At 33.7% G+C, this 13,254-nt stretch overlaps 1 protein-coding gene across 1 annotated transcript in view; it reads right to left on the reverse strand.

Moving 5' to 3' along the window:
• The window catches only part of CSMD3 (CUB and Sushi multiple domains 3), a 629,782-nt gene that overhangs the window by 393,119 nt on the left and 223,409 nt on the right, over positions 1-13,254 (reverse strand). The gene's annotated exons all lie outside the window — the stretch shown is intronic.

Raw genomic sequence — 13,254 nt, forward strand, 5'->3', positions numbered from 1 at the left:
TGGAGATTGTCTAGGCCACTGACCTAAAAGCTGGATCAACTAGAGAATGTTGCTCATGATAGTGTCATGTTTTGAATATATTCAGTGATAGAGACTCTACAGCTTTTCTGAGCAAGTTGTTCCAGTTTTTAGTCACCTTTGCAGTAAAAAGGTTTATTCTGTTTAAATGGCATTTCCTGAATTTCAGTTTGTGCCCATTATCATTTATACTTTGACTTGGCACCAATGAGATAAATATGGTTCATCACCCTCTTTATACACATAAGCACCAACATAACCATTTTCTTTTGGTTTTTAAAACAAAACATTTTTCTGTTAAGAGAGAAGTGTCTTAAACAGCTCTATTCTCTAAAATGGAATCATGTACTTAAAGAAATGCGTATCTGAACTAGAAGTTTAGAATAATATACATACTACACATTCTTTCCACTTTTTGTTTTTCTTAGAAAAATATCCTGCGCTGAAGTCTAACTACCTACTTCAACTACCAACCTCAACAATGACCTACAATAATTTTGTAGGTCAGCACAATTTATTTTTCAGAAAAACTCAAAGCTGACACTGGAAAAAAAATCTCCCTATCTGAAAGATGTATCCTGATTAAACAAACAAACAATGGGTATGTATCACTCTAAAGAATACTCTCAAAAACAAAGATTTCTATGAAATTATCTATATTTCTAATATGTGTTGAGATAGTAAAATACCCTTTCAAGCTGTTCAGCTTCCTCAGATTATCTGAAATATCTCCTTTATACAAATCAAGGACATAGGATTCCTGGACTCAATCACAAAATCTATTCTTCCATCCAAATACAGAAATACACTGTTTTTCACAGATTTTTCCAATTTTCTAGAGTCAATAACCAAACATGGCTTTCTGGCTTCCTGTGCCATGGGAGCCTGCTTTCAGCAATTTCTTTACATCTGTAAAAAAGAGCTAACTACATCAGAAGGCTCATACATATCATCAGACCACGAAGACAAAGAATGAGGTAGTGCTAAGTGGAAGTAGGATTCAGGTTGCAGATAATAAAAAGGAACAAAAGACGGAAATGAGGATTCATATTAGGCTAGGTTACTTGAAAAAAAAAAGCCCAAAAGACAGACTGCAGAATCAGGAGACTAAATTGTGGAAACTAGTGTCTCAAAACTAGTGTTACAAAGTTCTGTATTTTTATTTATTTCTATTGAATTATTTTATAACTGTTAAATGAACAATATTGCAGTCTTAATACTCTTGGGGGACGATAAAATCCAAAATGTAATAGTTTTTAAGAATAGATTATCTGTTTTTTGTTTGGTTGTATTTCCCTTGCAAAGGATTTCATTGTTTTCCTCACAGGAAATTCTCTGCAGTATATACCATTTCTTAGAATTTATAGTCCTTAGTAAAAAACTATTTTAATAACTATTACTTGAATATTACTGGGATTAATATCAGCAGTTTCATATCTTCCCCTGCACAATCTATCACACATAGTGTTGTCATTTCAAAAGTAATTTATGTAGACTTACACTGATATTAATTAATTTGTTTTAAGCATGTCTTTCCTGGAATTATGTGTGCGTTTCTGACCAGCAGAAAGCCTTTTTATGTGGTTTTGAGGGACAAAAATTCAATTACACAGAATCACATAATCACAGTATGGTTGAGGTTGGAAGGAAATCTCCAGAGATCATCTAGTCCAACCCCCCTGCTCAAGCAGGGTCACCTAGAGCAAGTTACACAGGATCACATCCAAGTGGGGTTTGAAAATTAAAAACCTTTCCCTTCTCAGAAATCTAATTATGAAAGACAATGGAAACCTTTTGAATGGGTCTTGTACTGAAATGCTCATTCTTTATTCTGAAGTTCTACATGCTTATAGCATATTATGTTTCTGTGTCTTTCATTAGGTTCTGGTTATATATACCTAGAATTTGGCTGTTAATAGGACTGCTAACAGTTTTACCATCATTGCTAGATATTTACTTCATATAAATTAAATGGCACTGTGGTCATATTTGCTGAGGCAAGAATTTCTGAAAGATTCCACAGCGTTCCCACAGTAAGTTCTTTTATGTGTAAGAAAAAGTTACTGGATGAGAAGTAAATGAGAATTTCCAGCAAGTATTAAATAATAAATTTGTTCAACCAGAAAATTTAAAAAATAAAAAATAAAATAAACATTCATTCAAATACAAAATCAGTGCAAAGAAGGAGTATTTTTCCTCTGTACAAAGAGCTTATGTGCCTGTGGAATACTTGAATATCAAGTAAACCCTCAAAAAGGACATTATGTTAGCCTTCACAAGAGGTAAAATGGTGAATTTCTTCCAAGTTGGTTAATATTCATAAATTTCCATTGGGATCATTGGGAAGATGGATGATTATTAGCGTAAATACTACTGACTGGTTTTCCTTAAGTGTCAAAACAGTATGCTCAGACAGGTTCAGAAAACCAGCCACAAGTCAATTTCCTAAAACTGAAATTTCCTTCAAGACTGCAATTATAAATTTGTTTTGACTGTTGATTTACTTAAGTCATAGAGGTTTTTGAACTTTCCAGAGCAAAATATGATTTAAAGCTGTGGTTTTTATATCTCTTTTTTGAAAAAAACAACTATGCAGCACCAGGCTGCATACAAATGAAAATAAATTCTTAGTTCTTGTATCTCCAGTTATAAATCTACATATATTCTATGCTTATTTGTTACACTAACAAATATATATATTTGAAATAAAAGGTTTTGACTTTAATCCCAGGTTTACTATTAAGTGAGAGAAGGAAGGGGAGTGCCAGGTGAAAGTGCCTGTTCCTATTTGTTTTTGTGTAAGCTTTATTTGATTTGAATATATGTCCTTCAAGATTCTCTTCGCAATGTGTTTGTACAGATCAAGGGGCATCAAGATGGCAGTACTGTAAGCAAAAAGAAAACATTACTACCTAAGAAATTGTCAGCTTTGTGAAAAGTGTTAGCATTACCTAGTTTTCAGGTGCCCTGGATTGAGGCTCAAAAGACTCAGGTGCCCGACTCTTTTAGGAACTTTCTGGGCAATTCTTGTCAAGTCACTTCATTAGCATGTGCTTCAGTTTTGTCATCCAGAACAGACAGAATAACTACTTCCATAGTGAAATTATTTAGAAATATGTATAGAAAATGTTACATAAAAATCAGCTATTACTACTCTTCCATACTGGCATATTTGAAAAGTCAATATTTGCTTTAAGCTAATATAATTCAGTTTTAAATAATATACACAGTTTTCTAACTCTTTAATTCTGTTCTGGTCATACTAGGTATCTCCCTTTTGCTTGTTTCAATATTTCCATTTCTACTACTCTATGGCTTAATTTGATTTCTGCTACAATTCCTGTTATTAAAAAGACAGTATGAAGAATAGTTTACTGCATAAAGTATCTGCCAGACATAAGTGCCTAAGTCTAAGGCACTAGACTGCACTGAAGATAACTCTTTTTACAAGGTACCTGTTTGGTTTTTTTTTGTTTGTTTTACTCGGAATATAGAAAGTACAGTTTAAGTTTCTTCCTTTTTGAGGATATCAGGATATATATTTCTCACATTCCAGCTGAATTTCTAAACTATCAGAAAAGTATAAATCTCTTTCAATTTCTCCCAAATTATTCCCCTTGATACTGAGAATTTAAATATTCATTGGATGAAACAAAGGCAAAAAATTACTCACCCTAATTTTATAATTAAGTGATTAATATGTAAGAGTACTGGGAGAAATTTTCCATTTCTACCTCACTGAATAAAGAAACAAGAATAAGAAGCTAGGCAAGCATTTGTTCTGTGATTTTAGTCCCTTTTTAAGTATTTACTGAATCCAATTTTCCATGACAACTTTTAACTGATACTCTTTTTAACCAGACATCATAGGTTTAAATGTTGTTTCTTTAGCATAAATGTCTGGTATTGTTTCTGAATTTTTATTAAAAAAAAAAAAAAGATGGTTATCAGAAGCATTTTTTTTTTTGTCCTGTGATATGTAAAATAATAAATTGTACAGCTTGTCTTTGTTGCTTCCTTTGAATCTGTTTTCTTGGAATGTGCTGATTAAGACCAAACATCCATCTAAGATTATCTTCTACCAAAGCTTGATCAAAAGTGTACATCCAAGAAAAATACAGAAACAAAGCAAGCACCTTGCCTCCAACAATCTGTAATGAGTTATTAGGCCAGGTATAGTTCAATACTTGTACAATAACCCTTAATAGATTTATCTTTCATTAATTTGTCTAACTTATCTTCAAACCCATGTTAAATTTTACAATCCATGCCATTCCATTGAAAGGATTTTCATAACCTAACTATGGGTGTTAAGATCCTTTTGTTTTAGTTTTAATTATATAGTTTTAATCCTCTCTATTACTAAATTCAACTAACACTACACAGTTCTTACAGGAGGAAATGAACAGGCAGTACAAGAAATACGATTATTCATCACTTTTCAATCTGAGTATCTTCCTTGCACAACTTTATTTATTTTCCAGGCTATAGGGTCCCACACTAGTCAGTCACTTTTTAATCAAAGTCTAATCCATGTGGCAGATGGCCTTTGTTGTCTTTCTCTGAACTTCCCTCAACTCTGTTTTTTTTTCTGAAATGCATACACCAGGGTACCTAACAGGAGTCAAAGTACAGGTTGATTTATACAGTGGTGTATTTTCTGTTTTGTCCTCTATTCCCTTCTAACATTTAGCTAGCTTTTTCAGGCATTCTAACCTTATAGTTGCGTGGTGCACTTAAACTATCTTAGAAGAACTTGCCGATATTACTGAAAATAGTAATGATCAACAGAGACCACCATTTTATTTGCAAATTAAGATTATTTTTCAGTGCTTGCTATGCTAAGAAAGTTACAAAGAACCAGCACAAGCTAAGGTCTTTGAATTCCTCAAAAGTGCAACAGGAAGATTATGTTACTCTAATTGTGAGATCCCAGTCACACAAAGACGATCGATGTCATGATGATTTAGCAAACTGTGGTACAAGTGTCTCGTGCTGCTTGTTAAAATAAACCTCTGCCTAGATATAGTGATGATAGTTTGTTGTTACTTGAGGCAATTGAGGTGCCCCTCACAAAGCATGGCAACAGTATCTTTGCCAACTTTCTGGACAAATTGTTAAAAAGAGATTAAAGCTAAGAATGATGAAAAGGGAGATGATGAGTCATTTAAGTGAGATAGCAATGGAAAAGAGTGCAAAGGATTTAGAGGAATATGAGAGACTTTAGCAATGATAAAACAAGACGAAGGGACACGTTTCTTGTGTACACATTATGTGACAGCATATGAGTTTATTAAACTCCAGTTGTTTGTGAATGGGTGGTGGGGAAAAACTTAAATTTTCATCTTTCTGGTAATGCTAATACAGTACACAAATAGAGTACCCACTATTAACATGTAAAAAGATCCATTGAGTGGAACCAAGGAGGAGGAAGTGTAGCTGGAAACTGAAAAGGTAGTTCAGAATATTCTCACATTCCTTATTTAGAGTAGAAGTTATTAAAAGCTAAACTTATCGCTGAACAGATTTGAGCATACAAAATCTTATTTACCAAGGCATTTGGAGGATACTTTGCACAACATGTTTTTACTTCTGTAATGAGATAATCTTAGCTTTGTAGAGTAAAGCCAAACATCATCAACCTTACCTATACTGTGAATAAGTAAAAAAAAGTAGTATCTTATTTAACAGTAAGAAGTAACTTCTGATACACCATATTGCATGGGTCGTTTCCATTTTCATACTGCAGAACAGAATTTTGAATATAATTTCTCCACTGGAAAAATAGTAGCTTTCTTATTTTTAGGCAGGAGACTAATAGTAATTATGGCTAATACTCAGTCCTCATGCATAAGATGTGATTAGAGTCTTCAAAAATAATATGGGGGAAACATTCAAAAGAACAAAGCAACCATATTTCACATATTTTATGTTTCAACACAGTTCTATTCTGTTCATATAATAAACTATAAAAAATACTGTATCTATCTTTAAGGTACAAAAATACAACAAATGTTCAAGTGCTCTCAAGCAACTAAGCAACAAACAAGCTGTCATTAGTCTGAAGAAAAGAAATAAGAGACAGAGAGAAAGAGAGAAAGACAGAGAGTATTCTGTACAATAGGGTATGTATGCAGTCTGGTTAGAAAGTATATGGCAAACTGAAGTATGAGGTAAGACATCAAAAAATGCCACATTCAGTTACTTCAGTTCTCGCCATCTGGCTATTATCAATGTCATTATTCTCAAAGGGGAAACAGAGTGTTCCAACACAGTTTCAATACCACTAAATATTCCAACTGTATAGCAGTACTTTATCCCACTTTTTTCCCTCAGTTGTTTTATCCTGACATGAACAGATCACCAGTACAGTATGTTACGGTGGTTAGTGGTCATGAAACAGATATGCAGATTAATGTATTACTGTTTTGACCTTATCAAAATGAAGTATCTTAGCTAAATTGAAGTCAGGAATAATTCAGTACATTTTTTCCTCTTCTACAAAGGCGCTGAAATTACTTACAGCCAGTGGTACATAGAACATAGTCTCTCTCTTTTGTAAACAATGAGCATGTGTAGAATATTAAACACATTAAAACGCTTGAATGCAACTAAAATACTTGTGTTTTTCTTAAGAATAAGCAAAATTAAGAAGATGCACCTATTAAATCATCAAAAAATTAGGAAGGACTCTACTATATCACCACATTAATTCCAGAATGAAAATACAGCCCATCAATTTAAACATTAGCATGCGTTACCATATTTTCATTCAATTTCAACCTTAGCTCTTTTTTTTAAGGATTGTGTTCTTATTTGAAGTAGAAAACAATGAATTGAAACTTTAGAAATGGATTTGTCCAGTTCTATGTACAGTAACAGAACTAAATTAACATTCAACACTAGTGTTGTTTTTTTTAAACCTATAAATGAGAGAATTCTAAAAATACATTTTAAAAGAGGAGGGAAATGACATGGGGCAATATTTCTCCTCTGACTTGATTACAGAAGAAACAATGTCATTCTATGCACTGTCATTGTGTGGATGTATAGCTGTGCATAAAAGACATCTCAGGAGTGCAAAGGTGAAAAATCACCTTCTCAGAAAGTAAAGCTCAGTACAAGATGAAGCAGAGCTAACAGACCCATGAGTATGAAACTCTGCTGCAAACATTTACTTTTGGGACAATATATGAAATTTAAGTTCTTGTTATGCCTAGGGGAAAAAAAATCTGATGAAAAGTTTCATTCTATGAAAAGAAGATTCCTTTTTTCTCTATCCACTGCTAAATCGGGTATCTATCTGAGCTGTATTTTGAAAATAGGACTTCAGGGTCTAAAAAGGGCCACAAATTTACAATATTGAGAATTAGATGTCTGTCATTAAAAACAAACAAACAAAAACAACACAACAACAAAAAAGCAATCACCAAACAAAAAGCTTGTAATCTGCCAAATAAATTAACAATGCAACTAGCAACTTCTTCATGCACCCTTCAATTTTATATTACAACCACTTCTATGGCTGTAACTCAAGTGATGCAGCACTTTAATTTCTCTCAGGGAACCTCAAGATCCCATGAATGTGCTGATATTAAACTTCACTTCATGTGAAATCCCATCTGAGATTAAGACACCTACATTTGCATGTCTGTACTTGCCCTAGGTGTATAAACTCATATTATAATAAATGGAAACTAATCAGTGTAGTCAGTAAAATATAGTGTTTTAATCCATTTCAAACAACCACCCTTGGACAGGATATAACACCCGCCTAAATGCTGTTAGTTGCCATTTTATGTGTTCTTTGATGTCTTCCAGTTCCTGTGCCAGAAGGGTATGGTCTCCTGTAAATTCTAATTTGCTAATGCTATGCAGATGTGTCACCTACCCTAGATTATCTCTAGAGAATCTCTACCCAGCCCCTCCCATATGGTCATCTGTATAACTCTGTAACCTGTACCAGCAGTAGGTTGACTTTCCCAAAGTGTGGGGGTTAACCTTCCCTAAATTGCCTATGTGTAGTTTGGTTTGGTCCAAATTTTGGTCCAATTTTGATACTTCATAACACACTGCTTTTATAATATCTTGCTTTGTCTCCAAATGCCAGAAAAGCACGTAAACTTCTGTCAGCCCCATAAGGATACTTTATATACCCTATCTCATATGTTAGTGCACATATATCCATGGACAGATGAATTGTGTCCTGTCCAGATTTAGTAGGTGTTTTGAGCAAACCTATAGATGAAAAAACAGCAGTATCTACATTTTGATGTAGATGTCTAGGAGCTAGATCTTACCTACAACTATGTCATAACTGCTGAATCTTCCAGCAGAAGTTAGCTGCAACAGGTTTTGAGATAAGTGAAGACAAATTGCATTTCAGTTGTTAGATGTTCTGAAAAAAAGTGATAAAGATGGTTTTCCCCTTCTGGCAACTCTAGCCAAAATGTTCTGAGGCAGATTAGTACTATTTACTTTGGAGTAAGAAGTTCTTTACTTGGCTGCCAATTGCTTCAAATTATCTCTCAAAGCAAAACAAACAAAAAGTCTAGCTCCATAAATCATTTCTGAATGAAGACGGATTTCTATTCATATGCAAAATAACACAACAAAACAGAACAACAGAATATCAAACAGTGAAAGTTTGAGTGTCAGTTTTCTCCATATTGGACACATTGCAAGTGCTGGCATTGACCTTATTCAGCTGCACTTAGCTCACTGTCAAGTTTTAGGCAGAGTAACCATTTGGATGCTTTTCACACATGAGAATGACAGCTAAATTTTATCCTATTCTGAAAAGCTCATATGTTTCATCCTTTCATCTGTATTTTCCTATTAGCAAAGGTTCTTAATAGAAGGCATACATGATTGTGCAATCAATTGATATATTTGATACTATTTTATTCTTGAGTATTATTTTGTATATGGCTTAAACAATGCAACTGAATTACTACACACAAGAAAGAGGGAAGAAAGCATAAGTAGTTAGCAAGTTGATTTCACAAGTGAGATTAACAGCAAGTACAGGGCTACCACTGGAACCTTCCAAAGTTCTAAAAGATGAGAAAGAAAGAGAGGATGCTGGATCTCAAAAGAAAGCAAAGTTACAGAGTCTTAAAGTAATGTTTAGCTATCAGAAAATGGAGAATTCTTTTCCAAAAGCCCTTTAAGAATCAAGTTATGCCTGACATAAAGAATATTGAAGTTTGTATACTCCCATCTATAAGACTAGAAGCTGTGAAGCTACCTTAATCCCTTCTGTCCACTTGGATAGCATTATGGATTCATACATAAGTGATGGGGTGCAAAAAATAGCCAACAGAAAGTAGCAAGCACGAGGAAATTTTATAGGAACAGTGAATGGACAGAGTAAAAAAGAACAACTAATTTTAAAAACAGCAAAAGAGGATTACCAGTGCTGAGAAACATTGCAGCAGCAGCTTCAAGAAGATCCAAAAGGCTCTGGCTGTAGTTCAGTGAACAATTTGTAACTCAAAAGGAGTTTTAACAAAGCAGTAGGGATAGAAAACACCAAGATCAAAAACCTTCCGTGAATAGAAAGAAATGCTGAAACATGTGACCAAAAAGAACAAGTGTGTCTTGGTTATGACACTACAACCTGGGTAGGATGGAAGGACAAATCATTTTGATTCTTTTTAATTAACATATATATCATTTACAAATATCTGTTAAGAAATGTATAATTCACTGTCTTTCATGAATGAAAATGCCTATTAAAAGGAACTAATGCACATAACATGCATGACCATGTACTCGCACGAAGCTGACAGTTTCCCTTAGTTTCGCATACCTCAGTAAATTTCATTTGTTCTGGATAACCCAATTTACACATTTTCACAGGTGCTTGCAAGACTGAAGCCTTAAACAGAAAATTAAGAAAATTACAACAATTAATAAAATTAAAAGGTTGTTTAGGAATTATTATGTAATTTCCCTAAATTTTTGGATATGCACCTTATTTTTAAGGATTTGTATAGCAACATTTTTATTCTTCTTTTGAAATGGTTAGGTCACAGTAGCTTGAGATGCTACACTTAAGCTACATTGCATGAGGCTGCCTCATGAAAAAGAAACTAAAAAAAAAAAAACAACTAAAAACAACATTAAAAAAGTAAATAAATTTATGAGAATAGAATGAAGTAAGATTCGGGTATTTCATATTTTGCCTATCAGTGAACATATAACCTGGTTTATTTTTTTTCATTTGAATAAAATAACAAGTTTTTGCAGATTGTATTGGGTATAAATGGCAAAGTTTTGATAGCAGGGGGGTTGCATTTGTGACTTTTATAACAGAAGGTCAGGGGCTGCCCCATGCAGGTCACAGCCAGTTCCAGACGGCTCTGCAGTAGACCCACAACAAGACACAGCTGAGCCCTTCAGGGGGAGTTTGTTGTACCTGTGCGAAAACATATTGAGGAAAAGGGAGTAAGCACTGATAAAAAGGAACAAGACTAGAGAAAGAGGAAGTGCTCTGTGGCAGAATGGTAATACCCCAAAGGGATTGTATCCCATGGATAACCTATGCTGGAGCATGTACTTCCCTAAAGAGACTGTAGCCAGATGTTTGCCCAGAGAGAGGAAATGAGTAAGAAGGAATGCATGTCAGAAGAAAAAAGTGAGAACGGAGGAGCAGCAGAAACAAACTGCTGTGCTCTGGTTCCAACTTTCAACAGTGCCCATCAACTCATAGAAGAGACTTAGGTGTATGTAATGTGCAGATATGAGTAGGAGGAATGAGAGGTGTCTAGAGTGAAGGTAAGCCTGGAAAAAGGGGAGGAGAGGTGTTTTCTCTAGCTATTTAAATGCATCTTTGTTTCCTAACACCCAAGCCAGTAACTAAATGTTTTAAAGTCAAATTCCCCAAGTCAAGTCTGTTTTGACCATGGTGGTAATTGATAAAAGATATTCCATATCTTCTTTTCAACCCACGTGTTTTCTGGCTCCTATTCTCCTTATTTTCTGCCTTATTCTAAAGTAGGGCAAGGGAGAAGTGAGCAAGTGGCTTTGTGGGTGCTTTGCTGCCAGTCAGGGTTAACCCACCTCACAAGTATATTAGAACAAAATATGCAGTTCTGCAAACAACAGCAAGCCAAGGAAGTGATTAGGTGAAAGAAGTGTTGAAGTGCCAAGCAGTGATGAAATAAGACAATTATGTAGTGTTTTGAAGTTCAGAATTTGAAATCTTTCTTTAGAAAGAGGCAACAATGGAATAAAGAAAGCTAAAGTAGATGAAGTGATAAGAAATTACTAGTTCTAGTTACAGAAGGAACCCAGAAAAAAAGTTAATATTCATCTTACCTAGGCAAGTGAAAGATTGTGCTTTTGCAATGAAGTTATTACAGCATTAAAAAAAGAATAAGGTAATAATTTAATATGTTGAGAGTATTATCAGATATGCTCTCAAAAGTGAAGTGGAAATAAACTCCTGACAAGAAAATCTTTCTCATCTATCTGTATCACACTGCCCTTTGGAATAATTGCTTTTGATTTTATTAATCATCTTCCTTTGTGACAACTTATGTCAATATACCAGTGAAATTAGTGATTGAAAATTGTCTTTACAAAAGGGCTTAAAGTTACCTCTGATAAAATAAAGGTTTTGCTTCCTAAAAAGAAATGAATTGTGTATGAATTGTGTATATATTTTTTGATTTCTAAGCTTGTGAAATATTTTTAGTATGTTTACTTCCTTTCCTTACAATCTCTCCTACAGTCTGTATAATCTCAGAAACTACTCATCCCTATTACCTGACCTTGCATATTTCATTTTCTACTGTCAAGTTCAATTTGTAATGATCATATCTGCTTGAGTATGAACATTTAATGCTTTTGCATGCTGAAATTACTGTCCATGTATCAGTTGCTTTCAAAAACCTGTAAAAGATATATTCTTAATTTCTTCATACTGCAGCCTTTCACAACTAAGTCTAGAGTATACTTTAATATACATTTAGAAGTACTTCATTAAAAATTAAATGAGCAAAACAATAATAAGAATTCTATAACATAACAACTACAAACTTAGGCATATTATTTAGGTGGTGAAGAGAAATTGCAGTTACAGAGCATATTCAAATTTCTGAAACCTGCCCATTAAAGTATTTTATGTGACTTGCCAAAAACATTCTGAAACTAAAAAAAAAAAGTCTATTCTCCTTCATAAGCTAGCACTTCACATTTCTGGCAGGAATGTGTGTCATCTTAGATGTAGTTTGAGTTCGATAACTCAAAAATGAACATCTGCTCAATCCAAATTACAATCTGCCAAAATAGTTATCACATTGTTTCTCAATTGTTGAGTAGGATCTAACACAAAATTTCTACTTGTTTTCAACAGTCCTATAAGCTCGGTATCTTCCAGTGAAGTATGTGGTTTATTGTATTGGGTATGAAGGATGCCATGAAAAAGATGTCAGTGCCTTTTTCTAATAGTTACAGAAGCTTTGCCTACAAGGCTCCTTTTGACTAAAGTCACTTACAGTACAGATTACAAAATCTCAGAGTCTAAATACAGGTAAACATATTTCCTTAATTAGTAATCAAATTCTACCATGTTCTTGTACAGAATGTATTATTTGAGGCAATCACACAGTACTAAAAAGTTAAAGGGTAAGTTACATGAAAAAAAAAAAAGTTTATTATTTTGTTAGCTGCAATTTTTACCACATTAGTTGATTAATTTTACCAGATTCTGCAAACATTTACATAACTAATATTTCCTATGCTGAATTAGAATGGAGAAATGTAAAAGAAATTCCTGAACTAAGTCTCATAAATATGAGTGCTATGATTTATTTTTTCAACAGATAAATGGAAAAGCAAAAGAGCCCAAAAAGAGCTACTGTTCCCTGAAGATCCACTGATAGACCATAGATACTGAAATATATTATTTACAGTAATGTTTGTGAAAAAGCAGACGGTATTACAATACACTAATGAAGCACAGTTTTTATCAGCACTTCATCATGATAATGATTTTGCTCCAAATGATGATACTCCTGAGTTAATGCTTCAAATGTTTTCACACTTATCCAAATAATGCTTGTTCATAAAAACAGTGGATAAGAATCTTACAGGTTAATGGAACCATTAATAGCACAATGCATTCATAAGTAGGTAGGAAGAGATAATAAGGATGAAATACCACATCTGTAAGCGGAAACTTACTCACTGTTTTACAAACATGATTTACAAGATCATAGAGGCAAA

Source organism: Oxyura jamaicensis, chromosome 2 (genome assembly GCF_011077185.1).
Source record: "Oxyura jamaicensis isolate SHBP4307 breed ruddy duck chromosome 2, BPBGC_Ojam_1.0, whole genome shotgun sequence".
NCBI classification, from domain to species: domain Eukaryota; kingdom Metazoa; phylum Chordata; class Aves; order Anseriformes; family Anatidae; genus Oxyura; species Oxyura jamaicensis.